At 46.6% G+C, this 7,597-nt stretch overlaps 1 long non-coding RNA gene across 1 annotated transcript; it reads right to left on the reverse strand.

Annotated features, from left to right (window-relative positions):
* Window positions 1–2,288: 2,288 nt before the first annotated feature.
* On the reverse strand, window positions 2,289–5,209 carry LOC144616543 (uncharacterized). Its single transcript, XR_013555904.2, has 3 exons — window positions 5,146–5,209; window positions 4,676–4,721; window positions 2,289–2,589 (listed from the first exon to the last, which is right to left on the reverse strand). It is a non-coding gene; the product is annotated as an uncharacterized LOC144616543 (long non-coding RNA).
* Window positions 5,210–7,597: the final 2,388 nt, after the last annotated feature.

The following is a 7,597-nucleotide window of genomic DNA, read 5'->3' on the forward strand; positions in this document are numbered from 1 at the left end:
ATTAGCTATGATCATTTTTATCACTGTTGTTTTTGTCATCCCTGGGAGGTCCAAATGCTGCACACAGGCTCGTAGTAAGTCAAAGGCCACAAAAAGTGGGGCGCCTGGGTGGCTCAGCTGGTTAAGTGTTCAGCTTTGGCTCAGGTCATCATCTTGCAGCCATGATCTTGGGGCTGAGTTCAAGCCCCCATCGGGCTTTGTGCTGACAGCTCAGAGCCTGGAGCCTACTTCGGATGCTGTGTCTCCCTCTCTCTCTGCCCTCCCCTGCTCATGCACTGTCTCTCTCTGTCTCTCAAAAATAAAAACTAAAAAAAAATGCATTACATTAAAAAAAAAAAAAAAAAAAAAAAGGAGGGAGGCACCTGGGGTGGCTCAGTCAGTTGAGCATCCAACATCGGCTTAGGTCATGAACTCGCGGTTCATGGGATGGAGCCCTGAGTCAGACTCTGTGCTGACAGCTTGGAGCCTGGAGCCTGCTTCAGATTCTGTGTCTCCCTCTCTCTCTGCCCCTCCCCCTCTCAACTCTGTCTCTCTCAAAAATAAAGATTAAAAAAATTAATAAAAATAAACACTAAAAAACAAAAACAAAAACAAATGATGTGGATTCCGAGAGGCAGCAGTCACTGAGTGTCCCTCTGAGCCAGCGGAGAGCTAGAGGACATCTTCCATTTAGTTGGGAAGACTGGATACAAATCTAAGAATCAAATAACAAAACAAGGTAGCACACAGCTAAGTACCCAAATGAGTGCTACCAGAAGTATCATTGAAGAAGGTTAGATTCAGGAGGGATTAATTGGCCTCAGGAAAGCTCACATAGGCGATCAAGATGAGCTCTGCGAGATGGATAATATTTGACCAAAGGGCTCTCAGGGAAGAAACAAAAAAGAACAAAACATGTTCAGAAGACAAAAGGAAGACCAGTCTGTTAGAATAGAAATTTGGTCACCAACCTTAACCCATTAGGTAAATTCAATAAACAGGAAGGCAGTGCAACAGAGAGAGACAATGTAACTTTGGAGCCAGACTTTACCTCATTTTCAATCCCACTTACTACATCTGCCACTTACTAAATCTGTGATCTTAACCTCTCCAAGCCTCAGTTTCCTTTTCTGGAAAATGGGACTATTAACATGGAACACATAATATTGCTTTGTAGATAAAACTGTATATAAAGCACAATGTTTTGGCACACAGTAAACACTTTTTAATTTTTTTTTAAGTTTATTTATTTATTTTGAGAGAGAGAGGGCATACGCAGGGGAAGGGCAGAGAGAGGGGGAGAGAGACTCCCACTCAAGCAGGGAGGAGAAGCCCGACCCAGGCCTCGACATGGGGCTCGAACCTACGAACCTCGACATCATGACCTGAGCCGAAAACGCAAGTCAGATGTTTAACCGACTGAGCCACCCAGGTGCCCCAGTAAACACTTTTTTAAATGATAGCTATCATTCTTCACGAAGTACCCAGCACTATGCCAAGCACACAGTAGACCTTCACGAAACGGTGGTTAATGCCATCCCTTTCCTTCTGTTGCTGTTGTCAGCCCTGGGCTGACCTGACCCTTAAGTAGGCCCGTGTTTCATGCCACCATACCAACCTAGGCACCTTAACACTGCATCACGTTGAATATATTTAATATACATATCCCTCATTCAACATCGTTCTTGCAGAAATGTATCTGAAATGATATTTAAAACTTTATTTTTGAAATCGACCGCAAATAATTTGTAACTGGCACCGCTCCTTCTGCCATTGCTGTACCTGGGAATGCCTGTAAGATGAGAAAATTTAACCTAAGATTGTTTTTGCAATCTGATCAACTTTTTGTCAAAAAAGTTGCCAAAATTGCCAAAGCTGCCAAATTTCAAAACAGATGAAGTCGACTTTGTTCCTGTGATAGCAGGTAAGTACACATTTTAAATCTGAGATTTTGCAGTGGACGCTTTCCATACTCCATATAGTTTTCTTCCCAGTCTGGAACGCGTAGGCCCTTGGAAACCTCCCAGACCCTGGGCACTGAGCCTCTAGCACTTAATGGACGTAAGGGCCCTGAGACTGTGGCAGTTGGAAAGACATGACGAATGACTAGGATCAAACACACAAAGGAAGCCCTTCCCCAGGCTTCCTTGAGTGGGGCTGGCCAGCTGCAGGGTCAGCACCTACCTGAGGGAAAGCATGTTTGCAACTTAATTGGATTCAGCGCTTGAAAAGTCTGTGGTCAGCCATCTCTGTCAGCACGAAATGTTTTATTTTTTTAATTTTTTTTACATTTATTTATTTTTGAGAGACAGAATCAGAGCACAAATGGGGGAGGGGCAGAGAGAGATGCAGAATGTGAAACAGGCTCCAGGCTCTGAGCTGTCAGCACAGAGCCCGTCTTATCTCACGAACCATGAGATCTCACAAACCATGAGATCAGGAGGAAGCTTAACTGACTGAGCCCCCCGGGGCGCCCCTGTCAGCATAAAATGTTAATGCCAGCACTTGGGTCCTGCTGCCATCCCCATCCAGGACACTTGAGTCTGCGACTGTTGATGAATAACCACTTGGTGATCCTCCCATCCCAATGAGAGAGGCTCAGCTGAGGGCCTGCAAAAGAGAAATGACTTCCTGGATAAATAACTATATAACTATGTATATATATAACTATATATATATATAGTTATATATATGTATATTTGCTCCCTGGGGCCCAAGTCAACTGTTTGCTGGATAATGTTCTCCTGGGCACAAAAATCAATGTTTTGTTAGCTTTGTGGGGAGAAACGCCTGAAGGGATCCCAGCTGTGGAAAAGGCAACCAGGCTCCACCTGGGAGGCGGAGGGACAGATGTCTCAGAAGTTTCGCCTCTGGCAATGCAGATCCTAGCAGTCTTGGAGATTTTTGCAACTTTGAGGAACATTTTATCTCAAAGGCAGTGAAGTCACACAAATCCCAGAGCTTGAGATGCTGGGTGAGAGCCAACACAGCAACACGGACTTGAGAAGCCCAGAGCAAGCGCCCCACTGCAGTCATTTGCTCGGTCCCTTGACAACTGTTGCACTATCCCCTTACTGTCAGTATTATAATTTACTGAATATATATGTACTCATTTAGCTCCAATAGTTCTTTTTATTTTTTTTAATGTTTATTTATTTTTGAGAGAGAGCACGTGTGCGCGAGAGCCGGGGAGGGGCAGGAAGAGGGGGATGTAGGATCTGAAGCTGGCTCTGCGCTGACAGCAGAGACCCTGACTCTGGTGGAGCTCAAGAACCAGGAGATCATGACCCAAGCCAAAGTCAGATGCTCAACTTGAAAAAGCAGACGTAGGCCGGCCAACTAGTGACTATGTCCCTGACATGGCCGCAGAAAGAGGTTCCCACTCAAACCTCAGACCACGCCTCCTCCCCTTGAGTAACTTACGTTTTCTAAGAAAGCAGGCTACTGATTGATGCATTCTTCCGAAGTCTAAAGTGGGAGGAAGGGAATATGAGAGGCGTGGAAAGTTTGAGTAGAAGAGGGAGGGCTTCTCTCAGGTAGGGGCCAGAGGCAGGAGCCCTCAACCCTGTCCAGGCTTAGAATGACCTGGGAGCATTTTACCCCTCCCCAAACCAATTAATCAGAGTCTCTGGGGATGGTGTTTGGTGCTAGGTATTTATATAGCACAGCAAGGCTGACAGCCAATGGTTAATGGGTGACCAGTGAGAAATGTTCTGTATACATGTTAGAGATCCTCAGACACAGTGGTTCTTAAAGTTCAGGTGCATCAGAATCTCCTGGAAAACTTGTTCAAACACAGATTGTTGAGCTCTACCCCCAGAGTTTCTGATTCAATAGGTCTGTGACTACCAGGCCCAACATTTGCATTTTTAACAAGTTCCAGGTGACGCTGATAATTGCTGATCTGGGACCACACCTTGGCAGCCATTGTTCTATCCTTCCCCAGCCAATCGGCTGACGCCACGACCCTTCCCCAGCCAATCGGCTAAGGCCATAATCCCTATAAAACCTTTGTGCTTTTGAAACCCCCTCTCTTTCCGGTATCTCACCGCTGCCTTGGTTCAGGTAGGGGATTGAGCTTCCCGCTAGCTCGAATAAAGGCTCTTTGCTTTTGCACCAGGGACTTGGCTCTCTGGTCGTCTTTGGGGATCATGAATTCTGGACATAACAAACTGAGCCACCCGAGCGCCTCTCAGATAATCCTTTTTCAATGAAATTGTGCAACACCTTATTTCAAGGAATACTGGTGTCAATAAATACAAGTAAAAATAAGTTTAATGAGAGGCGCCTGGGTGGCTCAGTCAGTTGAGAGTCCAACTTCAGCTCAGGTCACGATCTCCCAGTTCGTGAGTTGGAGCCCCACGTCGGGCTCTGTGCTGACAGCTCAGAGCCTGGAGCCTGCTTTGGATTCTGTGTCTTCCTCCCTCTCTGCCCTTCTCCCACTCACACTCTGTCTCTCTTTCTCTCCCAAAAATAAACATAAAAAAACATTTTTTTAGTAAATAAAAAAAAGCTTAATGAATGTCATCTAATTTTTAGGGTTTTTTTAACACCGTTGATTTTTTTAAATTATATTTTAAGTAATCTCTACACCCAACATGGGACCTGAACTCATTACCCTGAGTTCAAGAGTCCTATGTTCTACCCACTGAGCCAGCCAGGTGCCCCAATGTCCTCCAATTTTTAAAAATTCTACCCAGATAATGTTTTTTATTGAAGACTCAGCCTGAAGTCTGTGGTCTCTGTTAGAAAAGGAGAGAAACAAACAATTTATTTACCTCCCTGCTCTAATACGAGACTTCCTCCTAAATTTTTATCACAGGGATCATAAGAGAACTATTGAAGGCAATGTTCATGCACCACCTAAGACTACAAACAGACACACTCACTGTGCTCTGCCTCCATGGGAACCATTTTCTCCTTCCCTTTTCAGCCTGGCATCACACCAAAGGGGTGGGTTGAAAGTCAGAAAGCTCCTGGCCCTGGCTCTGCCATTCACTCGGTGGCCTTGGGAAGGGCACTTGATGTTTCGCAAACTCCAGCTCCTTCATTGGTACAAGAGGGAGTTGATTGAGGTATTTCTAAGGACTCTTCCAGCTCTAACCCTCTATTATCCAAGACTCTCTCCAACAGGGCAAATATCTGCCACAAAAGAACCCCACTCACCATGTTGCTTGGCCGGCTGGAGCAGTGATTCTCTTACTGGAAATGACTGTTTTTCTAGCTTCTGTAAGAACAGAAAAGCATTAGCCTCACTCCCCAGCCTTAATGCTGACTTTCAGGAACTCCTGAGCTAACCTGGGAGAGTGGTGTGTGGACCCTTACTTAGCCCATTTTTCTTCCAAGATTGGTTCCCCCTGTGGTCTGATGTCTCAGTTTCAAAGAAGAAACATGGGCACGTGGAAGGAATAGGGGCATTGGAAACCAAGAGGCGTTGATTAAAATCTTATGTCTGACACTCTTTAGTTGTGTGATGATGGGCGATTTTTCTCAACTTTTCTCAGACATTTAAAAAAGTAATCATACTCGCCTCATAAAACTCTTAAGAGGGGTGAACAATGTCAGTATTTATTGAGAGCATAAAAAGGCACATTATCTGCGGAGACTGAACAATAAAATTCCAGTGGTGTTCTTAAATGTCTGCTGTAGAAGGTCTGCAATACTTGCCCTGGGGTATGAAATTCTTGGAAAGGCTAGCAGGGCTGTCCGCATGGTGTCGTCCTCCTCCTCCTCCTCCATGCCATTACTCCCCTAAGAAAGAGGGCAGCAGCCAGAGGGGGATCATGCCCTCTGCAGCTGCTCCTGGGGCTGTGGCCAGCTGAGGTCCCAGTCAGTGCCAAGCCCAGCGACATGACTGCAGCTCGGTGGTTTGAAACTCAGCACATGCAGCAGGGGTGCAACACCGCGATGGGCAACATCGACAAGTACACAAAACACTGCAAAGACCTCAACACTTTCCTGCGTGAAGCCTCTCCAGTGTGGCTGCTGATGAAGTTCTGGGGTGACGGGGGTTCGTGGGGTCCAGAGCCGACAGCCAAGAAAGAATTCTTGAAGACTTCTTTGGTGCAAAAGGTGATTTTATTAAAGCACGGGGACAGGACCCATGGGCAGGAAGAGCTGCACTGGGGGTCCTGATGGTAACTCATTATATATCTTCAGGTTGGGAGGGGGGTCAGGGATAGACCTGAGAAATTTGGAAGCAAGGTTTCCAGGACCTCGAGGGACTAGCTATTGCTAGGGAAATGCCATTTATTACCGTTTAGTAAAACCTCAGTCATGAGACCCTTTATGTACATCGGTATGATATATCAATGTATAATGGCGGGGGGGGGGGCATAAGCTTGGAGTATGATTGCCAGCATATATCTTGTGACAGTTGAGATAAAGGAAGTAGACTTACAGGATCCTCAAGGTTGGGATAATGTTAAGCTAAGGTTCTCTTTTGCCCCAGCAAAGTGTCATCCTTGAGGCAGCTGAGCTCCCAGAGGGAGGTCATTCTGCCGGTTTCAAGGACTTGTCGGTGGGCTGTAGGCAGTAAGGGAATTTAATTTTCCACTTGCCTTAGTTTCCCACATCACCATGGCAAGCACTTAAACCCCTTTCCTTTGTTCTTGTTCCTTGTCCAAGGAATATCACACAGATCCCACCTGGGGAGGGGATTGGGTGTTAGCTTGTGCTTTGGCCCCTCTGCCTGCCTCGTGCTCCCTCATCGGCCGCCACCTGTCAGACCCCCACTGTAGCCTGCAAGAAGGGCTGTGAAAACTGCCACCTGAGCCAAGGGCCTGTGTCCTTAACTACATGTGAGCTCACTTCAGGGAGGTACCCAGACTGCTGTACAGAGAGAAGCAACTGGCCACTCCTTGCACCATGGCCCATGTCTCTCCATAACAGGAGGACGGCCTGGTTCCAGCTGATGTCGACTGGTCACTGTGCACTTCAATAATATTGTCTAAAGCCGGTGTCCACCACCCCCCAAGGCCCCACCCTAAGCTCTGCGGACTCTGGACATTGCTGCTACATTTCCACCCTCCAGTTCTTTACTAATCCTTACCCTCTGTAAATTCCACTTCCCTCCCACACACCCAACTTCACGCACACTTAATTGCATAGGGGATTTTATGGATGCTCCCAATGATGCAGAAAGAGAAGTCATTGTCTTTGGCCCTTCACTGCTGTTTATCTTCCTGCGTGTGATACCGTGTGGCCCTTCAGGGGTCAAGCACAGAGGACCTCAGCAAAGACGGATCCAGGTTTTGTGGGGCCCAGGGCATACATAATGTTGAAGACCCTTTTAAAGAAAAGGAATATAAAATTACAAATGCTAACCAAGTTTGGGCCTTGGAAGGGCTGTGTTTGGACAGTTCAGAGGGACCAAGGCAGGGGAGATTATCCAAGGAAAAAAGGCAGAAAAATCTTCACCGGGTTCCCTGTATTGGACAAAGGTGCCTGGTTTTGCTGCAATTAGAGATTCGGGTCTTCCTCACGAGTGTGTGTTACTATCCCAGGAAAGTATTGAGGTTTGGAAACCCTTATCTTTCAGGCATCAGCTGTACCTGTTCTGCAGGCAGGAGGGAGGGCAGCATCCTGAGAAGGCTCGGGCTGGGACGTCCAGCAGGGT

Source organism: Panthera onca, chromosome B3 (assembly GCF_046562875.1).
Source record: "Panthera onca isolate mPanOnc1 chromosome B3, mPanOnc1 haplotype 2, whole genome shotgun sequence".
NCBI lineage: Eukaryota > Metazoa > Chordata > Mammalia > Carnivora > Felidae > Panthera > Panthera onca.